Consider the following 16966-nt stretch of genomic DNA (forward strand, 5'->3'; position numbering starts at 1 on the left):
CAGGTGAGGGGCTGAAATAGGAAGGGCATACCAAGCAGAGAAAACAGTGTAGGTAAAAGCATGGATAGGAGAAAACACTGCTTTCAGGAAACTGCCCATGTTTGGGATGGCAGGTGTGTGTGGGGTTGCGGGGGTAGCATGACAGAATTGCTGAGGTGGGGAGCAGGGGTAAGAGAGCCAAAGATCTTGGCTTCCACCCAGAATGGACTCAAATCCTCCACTCTGCCCTGGCACTGGGCTCAGGTCGTAGAATCCCAGACTGTCAATATTGGAAAAAAGCCTTAGAGACCATCCAGTAGTCTTGCCAGTTCACACATAGAGAAACTGAGGCTCACAGAAAGTTAGCCAATCCAGGGAATAAGCAAGAACCAATTGGCTGTACTCTGACCTCTCTCTTGAGCCTGGGTGTCCCGTATCTGAGGATCTCAGACACTGTCTGGAGGTCCCTCTGCAACCCATTTCCAAAGAGCACTGGCCTTGTAGTCTCTAGACAAAGAGGGTGTCATTTGCATATTATTTGCATGTTGCTAATTGGATGAGAGAGGCAGATTCATTCAGGCCCTCCCCTTCATGTCCCCCCATCCTATTTCACTCACATCAAGTTGTTCTTCCTCATACCTCTCTTGACCTCAACAACTTCCAGAATTCCAGCCCAGGCCTCAATCCTCAAGTTCCTGTACCTAGGCCCAGCTCAACCCCTACTATATTAAACATTTGGTGCTTCCTGGAAAAATTGCTTGTATCTAGTCTGGGTGGAAGAGCAGGTTACAATGGAAAGGGAGGCTGTCCAGTTTGAAGTTTTTCTGGGAATGGGGAGAAGTGGCACTCTAGCCCAGAGGCCATCTGAATAAGGCTGTGGGAGTAGGGGAGGAGGGTGTTCCTTGGGGATCTGGTGGGCAGGTGCCAGCTGCATGCCCCAGGCCTTCCCCAAGCCTCTTGGCTGGCAGCCACACCAGCCCCTTGAAGGTGCTGGCTCCTTCTTTGAGGGAGGAAGAATTTTAGGGAAGGTCTTGGAGCATCCCTTGGCCTGGCAGCCTAACATGAGTAAGGCTGATGTCACCATGTGAGTTACTCTGGACTTTCCAATGGGGACAGCACATCCAGATTCTGAGGGCTGCTGTCAATTCAGAAAATTGTGAGGCACTGCGCTAAAGTAAAGCATGGTGTCTCCCTGAAGGCAGGCACTCAAAAAATGTTTTCTGATAATGAGAGGCCACCTGTCTCCTGGAGATAGGTAAGGAGCGGGAATCAGAGGGAGGCACAGACTGCCTCTCTCATCTCCCATTAGCCCCCTCTTTCCTTTGAAACCAAGGCTGTGCCCAAAACCTCTCCCAGATGAGATGTCTGAGCCTGTCTTTTGGTGATCACCAGAGAGGGCACCACACTGTGGCCAAGACAGGTGCACAGGATGACCTCAGGTTCCCCCTGTCCCCATTCTGGCAGAAGAGCTGCAGAGCTCCATCACCATGGCTGACTCAAGCAGCTACCAGGAGCTGGGAAATTAGGATAAATGGAAAGACCTGTGGCACAGTTCAGGCTAGCAACCTGCAGAAGTCAGCTTGCTCTGGGGTTACAAAAGTGGCCTGGATAGGGAAAGAAAGACTGCCTTCCATGTGCAGGTAATTCCTCTCCATCCATGGGTGATGTGTGAGCTATGTGCATATGTGCTGCAGAGACCTCATCAAGCATCCCAGCCTGGATGCACAGCTGTGTGCACACATCCCATTGGCAACAAGTCTATGTTGTATGTGAGTGTCTTCATGGAATTCCACCTTCCCTCTTCTCTGCAGAGGAGGCCTTCTCTTCTTGTTTCCTGGTAAAATAGGAAGTGAGGGAGTAACTTCAGTTTCATCACCTCTAGCCCTTCTCCCTTGTGGAACACCCTCCATTTGGCCATTTGCCTATGACAGCAAGCAGTAGATCCATTCTCGGTCCTGAGTGATCCTCACTAGTCTAGATGACCCCATCTTGAACAAATTCCTCTATCCTGGTACCTCCCTTTTCCCCTAGTGTGTCCCATGTCAATACCTCCTCTAATATTCAAATCAAAGGGAGAGAAGGGAGGAACTTGGGGTGATGCTGTGGGTGTGGGAGGAGGAAGGGTGCATCAGATACTGTTCGATTTTGCCCAGGTCTCCTCGGAGCACTGCTGCTCATTTAAAATTCCGATTTAAAGCCGAGCGGCTCTTTAAATTTCCACATTAGCATGCGGCCCTGATGCCAGGCCAAGATGTTGGGATGGATTTGGCAGGAACGCCTCCAACAGCAGCAAGCAGCAGCATTTGCCAGCAATAAAACAACGCATGAATAAAAGAAGGCCGCTTGGCAGCAGCAGCAGCCCAGGTAGCTGGGTCAGCCTAGGAGAGGCTTTTGTACATGGGGGCTCAGAGGCAGGAAGGCCCACGTGGGGCATGTGTGTGAGCGCCTCTGTGGTTGTCTTAGCTTTCATCCCCATCTATGCCTGCAGTGGAATTTGTGGTGAAGGCCCAGGCAAGATCAGGATTTCTCCCTTGTGCCTGTCTCACCCTCCTCCCCCCGGGGGTTATCTTCTTAGAGGGGACAGATGTTGTCTTTGATAAGGACACAAGGACTTGGCCTGAAGCTTGAGTTGTCCTGCTTCATTAGGGCCCAGAGAACAGGTGGAGCCAGAGAGACTAACACTGCCCAGAGTGCCTTCCAAGATCCATGACCCCAGATACCCAGGTACTGACGGGCACTGTTAGGATAAGGGGGCTGAGAGGCCCCTGTGAGCACTGGGTATTGGTGCTAGTTGGATGAAGAGATGCTCCGGGCTGCAAGGCTGGCAACTAACTGTGTGCTTGCCCAAGGTTAAGAATGGGGAGTAGCCACATACAGCAAGGAGCTACTATGCTTCGCTTAACTTTAACTGTCTATAGATGTGGGAACACTGAGGTCAGATGGCAAGGGCAGCAAATGAGTCAGATAAAGCCCTGGCTGGAGGCTGGATACCTCACAGAGGTCATTTCATCTACCCCCTGCTTCCCAGGGTCTAGAGAATGCAGACCCAAAGGACTGGCTGTTCCCGAATTCTGTGTTCCTCTGCTCCAATCACCTGGCCAAGGCTCATCACCCAGCTCCCCAGACATTTTTAGGAGCAAGCAGCCTGTCCTGCATCTGGTAAACTGCCTATCCCTCCTACCTAGCTTAACCATCTCTTTTCCCTGAAGTTCAGGTTAAGAGGACAGAAGCAAACAGAGGGGTGGCAGCAGATGGTCTCTGCAGTCTCAGCAAGGCAAAAAAAAAAAAAAAAAAAAAAGGATTTTCTTCAGAGCACCTTTCTCTGATGGAACACCCCTCCCTTTCCAGCTCACATGAATGATTTCAGGCCCCTACGTGGGGAAAAACCATTGAGACTTTGAATTTTCTCTGTCCCTGGAAAAGCTGAAGAGCAGACAGGCAGGACCAGGCTCTGGCACAGCAATGGCCCCACACCCTGAAACTAGGACTGGTCCTGATGTGGGAGAACAAGGTGGCCTGATCTCCCAGGTACCTTGTTCCCTGGTCCACACATTGGGGTAGGTGAGCTCAGGGTGAGGGAGTGGTTAAGAAGGGAGTTTAGGCCAGAGAGATGTTCTTTTGTCATTTATTCATTCAAAGAACAAGTCTTTACCAAACAGCTGCTTTACGCTAGGCACTGTTTCTGGGCACTGGGAACACACTGGTGAACACAGATAGAAATGGTCACTGACCTTGTGGAACTTTCCATCCAATGAAGCTAGGATCATTATTCAAATGACTGGACAAATACATAGGAAATAACTGTGCTAAGTGCTCTGAAGAAGGATATATAGTACCATGGAAGTGTTTACGTGGGGGACTTGACTGAGTCTAAGGAGTTGAGAATGAGTTTGCAAAGGATACAGACAAAGACCAGTCAGAGCGGAAGGAGAACTGGCAGTGACATCACGGAATCAAAGGAGGTGGTTGACCGTGCTAAGATACAGGGAGCTCATGAGACACCTATGTGCCCTAACTCCTCACCTGCTAGTTTTGAGTACAGGTATGGAAAGGCTCTGGCACTGCACCTGGCTCACAGTTGGTACTCTGCAATGTTAGCTCCCTTCTCCCTTCCCAAGCTAAGCTCCGTCTAGGGACCTTAGATTTCTGGAACAAAGTAGCTGCCCGGGCTTAGCCTCCTCTGTCAATGTAGGCTCCCAAACTCCAGCCATCCAGTCCTCAGGGAAAGGCCCTAGGCCTCTCCCTGCCTCTTCTCATTAGTCCCATCACATGGAGCCTTACCATTCCCTAACCTATTTCCTCCTTTGCACTGGTCTTCCATGAAGAGGGGCTAGGTTCTGGGTCTCAGGATACCGTTCTGGGTCTGCTTCTGGAGCTGGGCCTAAGAAGAAAAGAGAGTTGGAATTCTCAGCCCCATCTAGTCCCGCCTGGGGTGAATCTGAGTGTCTTAGGTGGGGAGAGGGAGTAATGGAGAGATGGGGAGAGGGGCTGCCCACCCAAGACGGCGTAGAGCCCAGAGCCTTTTCCATTGCAGACACCCCATCTGTCTGCCACAGAAGGCTTGGGTTGGAAGAGGTGCAAAGAAGGGGGGTATGGCGGGTGAAACTGTACAGTCTGTGAGCTAGCATGATGGCAGCAAAGGTGCTGACCATGGAAAGGGGCAGAGGGTTAGGGTGGGGTGTTGGTAGGGCTGCTGTCTCAGCTGCTGAAAACTAGAGGCCAGAGGTTGTGTCTGAGGTGAGAAAGATGATAGGGACAACAGTACAGGACTCTCCCTAGACCGCTTCGTGTTTGATTTTGATTTTTATAGCTCCCTGCCCCAATGATCAGAGGGCAAAGAGTCATACCCCTCTTGCCAACAACCTAATGGAAGACCAGGAGCCATGAGAGCCATGGGAAGGAGTACTCCTAAGCCCAGGGCTGGGCTGGATTTATGATGCCTCCCTCACCCCAGCAATCAGACCTTTTTCAGACCTTAAAATAATATTTTAGTTAAATGTGACAGTCTGCAGCATATTTTCCTTTACATATTACTTTAACTGATCCTGCTAAAGTCTAGTGAGGTAAACATTATTATTATTCCTGGCCTACAGATGGGGCAACAAGGGCTTTAAAAGATCAAGTGGATAATAACCTGGGATCATGGGAGAGTAATGAGAAGTGACTAAACCCAAGTCTCCTGACTCTGCATATAGGCACTAGGCTGCTGGAGACCTTCCTTGTTCCTCATTTTCCGGTTATTTTACAGCCTCCACTCACAGATCAGGTGTGTGGTTTTCTAGTGGAGAGCTCCTTCCTAGTGACTGAAAAGCTAGGATGTACCCAGACCTTAGGGGACACATACCAGCACAGTCCCCTCTCCTGGATACCAACATCCAGACACTAGGAAACTGGAGATCCAACGGGCCTCTTACAGATAGAAATATGAGAGAGAAGCCGGGCGCGGCGGCTCACACATGTAATCCCAGCACTTTGGGAAGCCGAGGCAGGCAGATCACGACGTCAGGAGTTCGAGACCAGCCTGACCAACATGATGAAACCTCGTCTCCATGAAAAATACAAAAATTAGCAGGGCGTGGTGGCATGTGGGATTACCCAGCTACTTGGGAGGCAGAAGAATAGCTTGAACCCAGGAGGCAAAGGCTGCAGTTAAGTTGGGATCATGCCATTGCACTCCAGCCTCGGCAAGAAGAGTGAAACTCCATTTAAAAAAAAAAAAAAAAAGAAAGGCGCCGGGCGCGGTGGCTCAAGCCTGTAATCCCAGCACTTTGGGAGGCCGAGGCGGGTGGATCACGAGGTCAAGAGATCGAGACCATCCTGGTCAACATGGTGAAACCCCGTCTCTACTAAAAATAAAAAAAAAAATCAGCTGGGCATGGTGGTGCATGCCTGTAATCCCGGCTACTCAGGAGGCTGAGGCAGGAGAATTGCCTGAACCCAGGAGGCGGAGGTTGCGGTGAGCCGAGATCGCGCCACTGCACTCCAGCTGGGTGACAGAGCAAGACTCTGTCTCAAAAAACAAAACAAAAAAGAATCCCTGTGGATATCCCCGTCCCACATTCCAAGTTCTAAATATTTCGTTTCCTCTCTCTACCTGTACTTAAGAAAATATGTTTCCGCAGCTTCCCTTGATGCTCTTCCTACTCCAGTCTTTTCTTCCACTCTTCCCTGTTCAAAAGTTCTTCCTCAGTTGTAACCTTCTTTCTTCAGCCTGTGGATAATCCCTCTAAGAGCTCTCTAAGGCAGGTGCTAAGGGAACTTAAGACAGGGCTTCAGTTATTAAATATAAATAGACAGGGAAGGGGAACTGAATATAGACACAGATATTTTATCTCTCCGTCCCTGTGAATTATTAGGAAGAAAGCACCAGTGGTTGCTAAGCAACAGGTCTCCATAGAGGACTAGGCACCAGAGGAAAAAGCCCCTTTGACTGAATATTGGGGTGGGAGGGTAGGGAAGGTGGGGGTCAAAGGCCTTTGGCTGGCAGGCCAGTTGTGGGGAATGGTTGGTTTGTCCTCCAAGACCAGCCCTTTCCCCAGGCCTTAGCAAACCTTCAGGACTGGTGGCAGGAGGAAGGCCTCAGGCACTCCTCCCTGCCAGGAGGAGGGAACCTGGTTTCCATAGCAACCCAGAAACAATCCTGGCCTTGTTTTGCTTATGACTTCTCTGTAACCCCTCTTGGAACACTCACTATCACAGACTCCCTTCTCTAACCCTCAACTTCTGATTTGAGGGACAGAGCCCATAGAAAGGTTGGGGGGTAGTGCCACAAAAGCTGGTCTCACTTGGTCCTAACATGACCTATTAAGACTATAAAGGAGAGGTGACTTATAGGGCTAGGGCCTCCAGGTATCCTCTGACCTCTGGATCTCATAAGGGATTGCAAAATGGGCTCAGGCTAGCTTTCTTAAGGGCGAGTACAGACTGGGGTTCAAGGGCAGGAGAGAATGAGAGAACAGGGGTTTTTGTGTGCCTTGGACACCCAGGCCCCCATCCTTCTCGACCTCAAGTCCACTGTCATCAAGAACCGGAAAATGGAGATATAGAACATTAACGTATGTCAAGTATAAGTGAGTGGCACCAAGGGGCATAATCTGTTTTTCTAATATGACCACAAGCAGAGCGTTAGAAGAATTAGGCCGACAGCTGCTGGTTTTTCCCCTTTCTCTCCCCCCTTCCTCACTCTCCCTCTCCCTTCCTCCTCGGCGTTTGCACACACCAATGGCAGCCGAGCCCTGCTCGCGATTTCTCTTAATCTTCCTCCGCCATCCTGCGCTCTTTCCGCAGGCGGTGCTGCGAAGCCGGCAGAGCCCCGCGTCACACCTTACTGCTCTCTGAGATTGCTCCACAGAGAGCTCAAGGAGATGGCAATTCGGCGCTGATGCCGGCTGGCAGCAGTTGGGAGAGTGGAAGGAGAAGAGAGAGGGAGGAGGGGAGGGGGAAAAAAAGTTGGCACGGATACCAAGTTTTTCCCTAGAGAGATATGGCGGGGGGGGGGGGGGGGGGGGGGAAAAAAAAAGGGGGGAAAAAAACAAATTTTTAAGGGGAAGGAGGGGGGGGGGGGGGGGGGGCGGCGGGAAGCAAGAGAAGAAGAGAGAAAATGACACAGAGAAATGGAAACGAGGAAAAAGAGACAGAGAGAGAGAATGAGAATGAATACTGACTTCTCTCAGACGTCTACATGTGGGTATCTCTAGCCCACCTGACTCATGGCCATCTAAAGATCACACCACCCAGCTGGGGTTCCCACTCACCCACTCCGTACCCTGCGTCGCTTACACACACACACACACACACTCTCCCAGCCAACCTGGAAGTCAAGAGTGGTTCAGGCATGTTGTGTGTATTCGTGTGTGTGTGTGTGTGTGTGTGTGTGTGTACGCCTGTATGTTGTCTCTGTTTTGGATCGCAGTAGAATGCAGTATGTAAATGAGATGGTTATTACCGCAATGTTCATCAAGCTGAGCCGAGAAGACATTAATAGCCTGATGAATATGCATGTGAATTTGTTAATTAAGTTAATTATTCTGCTGAAAATGCATTCGTCTTCCAAGGACATTTTCCCAATGATTTTTACATGCTCTAGCCATTAGTCATGCTATATTTTATCAGGGAAATGAGTTTGCTTAACTTGTAAAAAAAAAAAAAAAAAAAAGAAAGAAAGAAAGAAAGAAAAAGGAGAGAGATAGAGAAAGAAAGGAGGAAAAAAAATGAGAGGAAAATGCGTTGAAGTTGAGAGTGGAAAGGCATCTGAGGCAGGCCTGAAGTTTGAGGCCCAGCTGGGCTTTTGAAGCCTACCCTCGATTTTTATGGGTACCTCACTCTACAATTTTTTTGCCCTTTTTTTGATGACAAACTTTTTTTTCCAGTGCCAAATTTCCAACACATTAATTAATTGTTGTAGCCAATTAACTGTAGTTGTGCAAATGAGTTTAGCACTAATTACCATGCAGTGCCTGTAATCACATAAAAAACTTGCTGAGAGAGAGAGGAGAAAAGAAAGAAGGAATGGGAATGGAGTGGTCGCAGGAGAGGAGGGGACCTGAAGAGAGGAGCAGCCCAGGAAAGGGAACAAGGCAGGGAGGGATCTTGAGATTTCCTCACCATCTTGGCTCTAAGAGAAGGTAGCTGTCTTCCCAGCCACAGTCAGGACCTCTGGAGAGCCAGGAAATCTCAGTGTGGGTGGAGGTGAAAGAGCTAGTAAAGAGTGGTCTCCCTTTGTCTAAGAACTTCCAACCAGAGGACAGAGGTTCAGAATGGATATCTCTAGTTGTTTTGATGATACAGTGTGATGCCTATATAATCTTGATAGTCCCCATTCCAGGTCTGGCCTCAGTGTTTATATCCCACATGGCTGAGACTATGGGCAGGGACAGTGGGTACCACTGAGAGATATGCTGTTCCTGATGGGCCCAAGAAGATGGAGGAGTGATACGTAATCTTAGCCTGATTCTGCAGCTGTACGTGAATGGGGAAAACAGGAGTCCACAGCTGCTGGAATAGGCCAAGAGAGCAATGGTAACATCAACTATAAAAGAGCCAGCTCCAGCAGGAGGTGGGAGGTGGCAGCCTTTGGCCAGACAGAACTCCCAGGAGAGGAGCCAAACCTACTCTCCTACAAATTGGCATCTCTACATTCATCATGTCTGGGCCAAGTCTAGGTTTCCACCTGTCAGCTTCAACCAGTGCCCAGAGGCTGAGGGACAGACCAAACAATTTCTCTAGCTTCTCCTGAGCTGTCCATGAGTTCAGTTGCCGTGAAGAGCAGTGGTAAAGTCAGCACTAAGCACCGAACTGGCATTTTTGCTTCCACTGTGCTCATCCCCTCTCTACCATGTCCTAGACACTGAGCCTGCCCAACAGGTGTGTGTGGATGTGTGGGTTTGTAAATGAACTATAGTTCCCCTGCTCAAAAACAACAGAAAGTGCTATATATCCCTTACCCCTTAGAATAGAGAGCTCACTTATTATTGGTCTCAATTTCCTCAGACCTCATAGACACATTCAACTGTGCATTTCCAAAGAGGACATTAATACCTCATCCTGTGATAGGCATCCAAAAGGGTGCTGGGTCCTCCCTTCCCCACTCCAGGTCTCAGGTCTGTGGATAGATTTCTTAAGGGCACCATTCACCTCAGCCTTGTTCTCTGGCAAAGGGGAAACAATTTTAAGGGCACAGGTCTCCTGCTCCAAGACATTGCTGACATTGCTGCTTTTTTTTTTTTAGACAGGGTTTTGCTCTGTTGCCTAGGCTGGAGTGCAGCGGCACAATCTTGGCTTACTGTAGTAGCCTCCACCTCCCAAATTCAAGCAATTCTCCTGCCTCTGCCTCCCAAGTAGCTGAGATTACAGGCACTCACTACCAAGCCTAGCTAATTTTTATGTTTTTAGTAGAGATGGGGTTTCACCCTGTTGACCAGGCTGGTCTCGAACTCCTGGACCTCAAGTGATCCACCTTCCTCGGCCTCCAAAAGTGCTGGGATTACAGGCATATGCCACCGCGCCTGGCCTGTGCTGCTCTTTTACTCTGTGGACTGAAGTTGGCTGTGAGGACCTGAGTTGACCCAGGCTGCTCCAGTGCTCTCCCTGCCCCCAACATCTCTTTACTAGTAGCACCCACACCCTCTTTTCGGCAACCTTAGTGAAGTATAGAAAGGCCTCCACCTGAAAAGTCAGCTGTGGTGGAAAAAGCCTTATTATCTTAGATTCCAGGCTCTTCTTTGTCACTTAACATCATACGATCTTGGGAAAATGATTTAATGTGAGCCTCAATTTTCCACATCTATAAAATGGAGATAACAGTAATGCCATTCCCAATTAAGAAGTTTAATAATTATGAATATAAAATATTCAGCAAACAAGTGAAATGAGCTATTTCATTCATTGCTAATGAGTACAAAGTGAGAGAACTTTGTTCATGGACAACTTGGCAATATAGAAAAATGTTTATGTTCACACAAAAATCTCTGCACACAAAAATCTGTACATTAATGTTCATAGTAGCTTTATCTGTAATAGCCAAAAATCTGGAATTAGCCCAGATGTCCTTCTGCAGGTAAATGGCCAAACAAACTGTGGTATATTCATACCATGGAATAAATAAAATGAACTATTGATACACATAAAAACTCAGACAGATCTCCGGGGAATTATGCTGCATGAAAAAAGACAACCTGGGCACAGTGGCTCACGCCTGTAATCTCAGCAACTTGAGAGGCTAAAGCAGGCACTGCTTGAGGCTAGGAGTTTGAGACCACGCTGGGCAACATAGAAAGGCCCATTTTACATTTCTACAAAAATTTAAAAATTAGTCTGGCATGATGGTAGACACCTGTAGTCTTAGCCACTTAGAAGACTGAGGCTGGAGGATCCCTTGAGCCCAGGATTTTTTTATTTTTTAACATTTTTTCTTTTTTATGAGATAGGGTCTTGCTCTATCACCCAGGCTGGTGTGCAGTGGCATGATCTTGGCTTACCACAACCTCTGCCTCCCAGGTTCAAGCGACCCTCCCACCTCAGCCCCCCAAGTAGCTGGGACTACAGGAGCATGCCACCATGCCCAGCTAATAAGCCCAGACTTTCGAGGCTGCAGTGAGCTATGACTGTGCCACTGTACTCCATCCTGGGCAACAGAGCAAGATCCTGTCTCTAAAACAATAAAAAAAAAATCCTAAAAAGTTACGTACTATATTACCCCATTTCTGAAACTATGACATTTTAGAAGAAGACAGATTAGTGGTGTCAAAGGTTAGGGAGGGGATAAGGTGGGTGGAAGGGTAGGAGGTGTGATTATAACAGGGCAACATGAAGAACTCTTGTGGTGTTAGTCAGCTTTTTGACTGTAGTTGTAGATACATAAAATTACACAGGTAATAAAATTGTATAGTACTTAATATATACACATATGGGAACAAGTAAAGCTAGAGAAATCTGGATAAGACTGGTAGATTATATCAAGATCAACATTCTGGTTATGGCATTATACTATAGTTTCATAAAATGTTGCCATTTGGTGAAAGTGAGCAAAATGTACAAGAGACCTCTCTGCCTCTGTATTATGTCTCACAGCTGCATGTGGATCTACTATGATCTCAATGTTAAATGCCTTGATAGATTATTAATGTCTCTGTTGGGTATAGGAGGGAAAAGGGGCTGCCTTGTGTTTCTAGTGTAGAATTCCAATGAGGAAGACTAATAAATATTATTCTCATTAGGGCACATCAATAAAATGAACATAACCATGGGAAGTGGGTATTTGTATCCATTGACCAGTAATTCCACTTCTCAGAATTAATTATTTATAATGCATGAAGGTCGGGTGCAGTGGCTCATGCCTGTAATCCCAGCATTTTGGGAGGCCAAGGCAGATGGATCACCTGAGGTCAGGAGTTTGAGACCAGCCTTGCCAACATAGTGAAACCCCATCTCTACTAAAAATACAAAAATTAGCCAGGCATGGTGGCAGGTGCATGTCATCTCAGCTACTTGGGAGGCTGAGGCAGGAGAATCACTTGAATCCAGGAGGCAGAAGGTGCAGTGAGCCAAGACTACACCATTGTACTCCAGCCCAGGCAATAAGAACAAAAATCCATCTCAAAAAATAAATAAAATAAAATGCATAAAGTTTTATTTGTTTGGATATTCACTGTGATATTTCTTATAACAGCAAAAATACCTAAATGATTCGAAATAGGAGATGAACCTTATAAATCACAGCATATCCAGGGGATGATATACTCCATAGGCTTCAAACATACTTTAAAACACACACACACACACACACACACACACACACACACACACACACACAAATAAATAAATAATAAAAATAAAATAAAAAAACATACTCAGGATTAAAAAACGGAACCACACTCGGCCAGGTGCAATGGCTCACGCCTGTAATCTCAGCAGTTTGGGAGGCTGAGGTGGGTGGATCACAAGGTCAGAAGATCGAGACCACCCTGGCCAACATGGTGAAACCCCGTCTCTACTAAAATTACAAAAATTAGTGGGGCATGGTGACACATGCCTGTAATTCCAGCTACTCTCTGAAGCACAAGAACTGCTTGAACCAGGGAGTTGGAGGTTGCAGTGAGCTGAGATTGCACTACTGCGCTCCAGCCTGGTGACTCCATCTCAAAAAAAAAAAAAAAAAAAAAAAAAACAACATTCAGTACAATGCCTGGCACAGAAGCATCAATAAATGCAGTTCTCTTTACTGGGTTGTTCTGGATCTCAAAAGAGCTAATGTAGATAAATGTAACTGACAAACTGTAAAGTGCCTAGCAAATGCTAGTTGTTGCTATCCTAATGAGTATCTCTCCCAGCTCCATCCTGGATGAAGCTGAACTTCCAGGCAGAACAGTGGCCAAGGTACTCTGGCTTGAGAGGCATAGGAATGGGGGAACTGACTTCTTGGGGAGCCTGATTCAAGAATTGGGACTACTTTCTTTCCAGAGGATGGCCACCCCTACTCCACATCATGTAGAAAACTACAGACATTCTCCCCAGCATATGCACATACATTTGGCCGTTAATCTCAGGGAGCCCACAAAGTTTTTGAAGCAATGTCAGCCCTGCTAACTTCATAAAAGTAGTAGTACTCGATTGCACCATCCACTGTTGAGTAAGCATCTACTGAATATCAGGCACTGCTGTAGGTGCTTTATACACATTATTTCATGAAATTCTCACAACAAACTTAAAGACTAATTGTTTATCTGCATTTACCAGGACTCTGGGCTGGGTGCAGTGTCTCATGCCTATAATCCCAACACTTTGGGAGGCCAAGACAGGTGGATCACAAGGTCAGGAGATGGAGACCATCCTGGCTAACATGGTGAAACCCCATCTTTACTAAAAATACAAAAAATTAGCTGGGCACGGTGGCACGCGCCTGGTAATCCCAGCTACTCAGGAGACTGAGGCAGGAGAATTACTTGAACCCGGGAGGCGGAGGTTGCAGTGAGCCGAGATTGAGCCGCTGTACTCCAGCCTGGGTGACAGAGCAAGACTCTGTCTCTAAAAAAAAAAAACAAAAAAAAAAAAAACACTAGGACTCAAAGAGGTTAAGTGACTTACCAAGGTAGCACAGCTGGTAAGTGGCAGAGCTGGCACTGGAACCCAGGGCTATCTCCAAAACTTGTGATCTAACCACCACACATACTATATTACATTTAGAAAAACCGAGAAGTGGTGCACTGTGTGGAAACTGTGCTGAGGCTGTCTGGAAGAGGCCTGGAAAACTAACCTTGTTTGTCCAATGCTCCTTATGGAGACACAAACACAAACCAGCAGGCAGAAGAAAAATCTCAGAAGAGAATCAGGCCCAATCTGAAGTCTTTCATCCCATGAGTAAGTTTTTCCATATGTCTACCCTCTATCCTTTCTGCTAAAATCTGATGCCTTTTCCTCTCTTCTGTTTCCAGCGAGGATGGTGAGTAGAAGACTTAGTGTTCCTCCATGAAAGGTCAAGAGAGGACAGAGGGAGCTTTTCTTTCCCCAGCTGTATTGAGGCCATAACTAGGATGCCTCCATCTTCTCAGTCTCTTGGATCTGCCCCAAGGTATCAAACTGGAAGATACATAGGAGAAAATGACCCAGGAAGGACAAGAAAGCAGCAGCAGCATAACCAGACCAAAAAGACCAGCTTGGAGAATGGACTGGGGGGTCTCTCAGGATCTTAGTGCTGGGCTCAGGTGACGTTAAGGCGGGCAGTGTTTCCCACCAGGCTCAGCAGCAGGCTTCATGTCTGACATCTACCCAGCTGTAGACGTCCAGCCAGCATTTCTCAAGCCAGTGCCTCTTGTTTGTCTTGATATAATCTCTACAGCTACCTCTCTCTCAGACATAAAGGAGGGAGCTGGGGGTTCTGCCACTCTGGATTTACCCCTCTGTTTCAACACTACCTTGCTATATTTGCACAGGTGCAGACAACCCAATTGGTGGCTTAGAGATGCCCAAGGAAGATCATAATTTTGTGAGGAGATGATAGGATCCCAAGGCTAGGTCCAAAAGAGCTCTTCCAGGATCTCAAGACTAGGTCCAAATTTCCTCTTTTTACTCCACTGAGAGCCAGGAAGGCAGCAGGGGCCTAAGACTGGACACATAGAATGGAGGGGAGGGGTGTCATTGCCCCTTCCCTCTTCCACATATTATTCCACCCTGCTGGTACCCAAGCATGCCTGCTGCTCACTTGGCTTTCCTTAGCCTATCTACCCTATGGACAAGAGAGGGTTAAAGGCATGGTATGGGCAAGCTATAAATTTCCCATCAGTGTGGGGAGAGCAGGATTGTTGGCAGGGAGGGGTTGGGTTGGGGGGAGGGGGAGCTGGGAAAAAGCCAGGAGGTTGTCTCTAGGTAACAATAAACACTGCAAGCAAGGAGCAGCTGTTACACTTACTCTCTCTGCATCACAATGCTGAAATAACACTAATAAACCAGTGTGCCCAATGCACAGGCATACATGCATTTAGGGCTGAGACCCCACTGCAACCCTATGGCTGCCCTCTGCTCCACGGCAGGGCCCCTCATGGCAATGGACATACCTGTCCTGGCCTCAGTATACTTGTGGGGAAGGATGAAGACTGACAAGTCCTCCCCACCCCAGTGGCATTCTCAGGGTTAGGGTGATGATGGAGGCTGGATATCCTGGGTTCAGATCCTGGTGGAAAATTCACTGGAAATTCCTGGTTCAGATTCACTGGAAAGAGTTGAAACAGGGGTAGTTCTCAGTTGGGAGCTGGGAGGAGAGGAAGAGAGAGAGAGAGAAAAGCATAGGGAACAGACAACTACTTACCATGTCCTCTCAGACTGGAGGGGATGAGGTGGCCAGGAATGGAGGTGGCCAGGAATGGAGCTGGCTATAGAGAGGTGAAAGAAAAGGTGAGCAGAAAATAAGGTATGAGAAAGTAGAGGATTAGGGAATGTGATATCATGGCTTTTTTTTTTTTTTTTTTTTTTAGACAGGGTCCCATTCTTACCCAGGCTGGAGTGCATGGCATAATCTTGGCTCACTGCAACCTACACCTCCCAGGCTCAAGCAGTCCTCCCACCTCAGCCTCCCAAGCAGCTGGGACTAGAGATGTATGGCCACCTCACCTGGCTAATTTTTTTTTTTTTTTTAAATTGTAGAGATGAGGTTTCACCATGTTTCCCAGGCTAGTATCGAACTCCTGAGCTCAAGTGATCCTCCCATCTTGGCCTCCCAAAGTGCTGGGATTACAGGCATGAGCCACTTGTCCTGGCTATAGCATGATTCTGTTATCTCACCTGGGACTAAGCTCCCTACACCTGCCTAACCTGAGCTGGTGGACCCAAGCTCCCCCTCACAGTACTACTTTTATACCCACGGCCAGCTGCTATGTTGGTTTAGTTCAGGACTGAGCTTATTATGCAAGGAATCTGGGGCTTCTGATAGTGCTGGGGAGAGCTGGGGGAGTGGAGCTGTTCTTGTCTTCCTGCACAAGGAGTGGCTAGTCGGCTGTCCTTTTTCTAACCAAAGCCATCTCTGGATCACCAGGACCAAGTGGGCAGAGGGTCCCTTATCCTGGCAGGAAAGCAGAGATGCCAGCAGTGAAAGGAACAGAAATAGGCAAATGAGAACTCAGGCTCTGTCACAGACCCTCCTCCTCTTAGCCCATCCTTCTCTGAAAAGGGGATGTTTATTATTATGTGTCTGTATCTGGATATACTAGCAAGCAAGATCCCTACTACTCTTTTTTTTTTTTTTTTTTTTGAGACAGAGTCTCACTCTGTCGCCCAGGTTGGAGTGCAGTGGCGTGATCTTGGCTCACTGCAACCTCCACCTCCCAGGTTCAAGCAATTCTCCTGCCTGAGCCTCCTGAGTAGCTGAGACTATCGGCGCACACTACCATGCCTGGCTTATTTTTGTGTTTTTAGTAGAGATAGAGTTTCACCATATTGGCTAAAATGGTCTCAATCTCCTGACCTCATGATCCACCTGCCTTGGCCTCCCAAAGTCCTGGGATTACAGGCGTGAGCCATCACGCTCAGCCATCCTAACTGTTACTCTTTACCAGATCCAGTCACAGGCCCCTGGGACTGAAGTCCAAGCCATGTATGGTTCTCCTGGTCCACCTTCTGGCGTCTTTCTCCTGGTGTGATCTCAAACACAGTACCCTATTAACCCCCAATCAGAAAGAATGGAGATGACGCATACTGCCCACCTGGCACATAAGGGAGGAGGAAATTGACATTTCTGAAGATCTATGGTTCTGCATCTACCTCCACAGCCTGCACCACTACTCTGGTTCAGCCAAAGCAGGAGTCCCTAGCTGCTTCTCTCTTGTCACAGGTGTCTGTTTCCAGGAAGGAGAGTACTGAGACCCAGCAGTTATCATTCTAGGTTCTGGTGCTGTAACATAACTTTTTAAATATATTTTTTTGAGACAGTCTTGCTCTATCACCCAGGCTGGAGTGTAATGGTGCAATCTTGGCTGACTGCAACCTCTGCCTCCTGGGTTCA

General features: G+C 47.7%; 1 protein-coding gene across 1 annotated transcript in view; it reads right to left on the minus strand.

The window, feature by feature from the left end:
- Window positions 1-3588: 3588 nt before the first annotated feature.
- Window positions 3589-16966, minus strand: part of CDK12 (cyclin dependent kinase 12) — a 107326-nt gene continuing 93948 nt past the window's right edge. The window contains exons 18-20 of the mRNA XM_032279234.1: window positions 15278-15341; window positions 14388-15157; window positions 3589-4360 (exon numbers count right to left, since the gene is read on the minus strand). The gene's annotated coding sequence lies outside the window, so the exon portion shown is untranslated. The remainder of the gene's footprint in view (window positions 4361-14387; window positions 15158-15277; window positions 15342-16966) is intronic.

The sequence above is a fragment of the Sapajus apella genome, unplaced genomic scaffold, assembly GCF_009761245.1.
Source record: "Sapajus apella isolate SASKATOON/1434 unplaced genomic scaffold, GSC_monkey_1.0 scaffold12, whole genome shotgun sequence".
Classification (NCBI taxonomy): domain Eukaryota; kingdom Metazoa; phylum Chordata; class Mammalia; order Primates; family Cebidae; genus Sapajus; species Sapajus apella.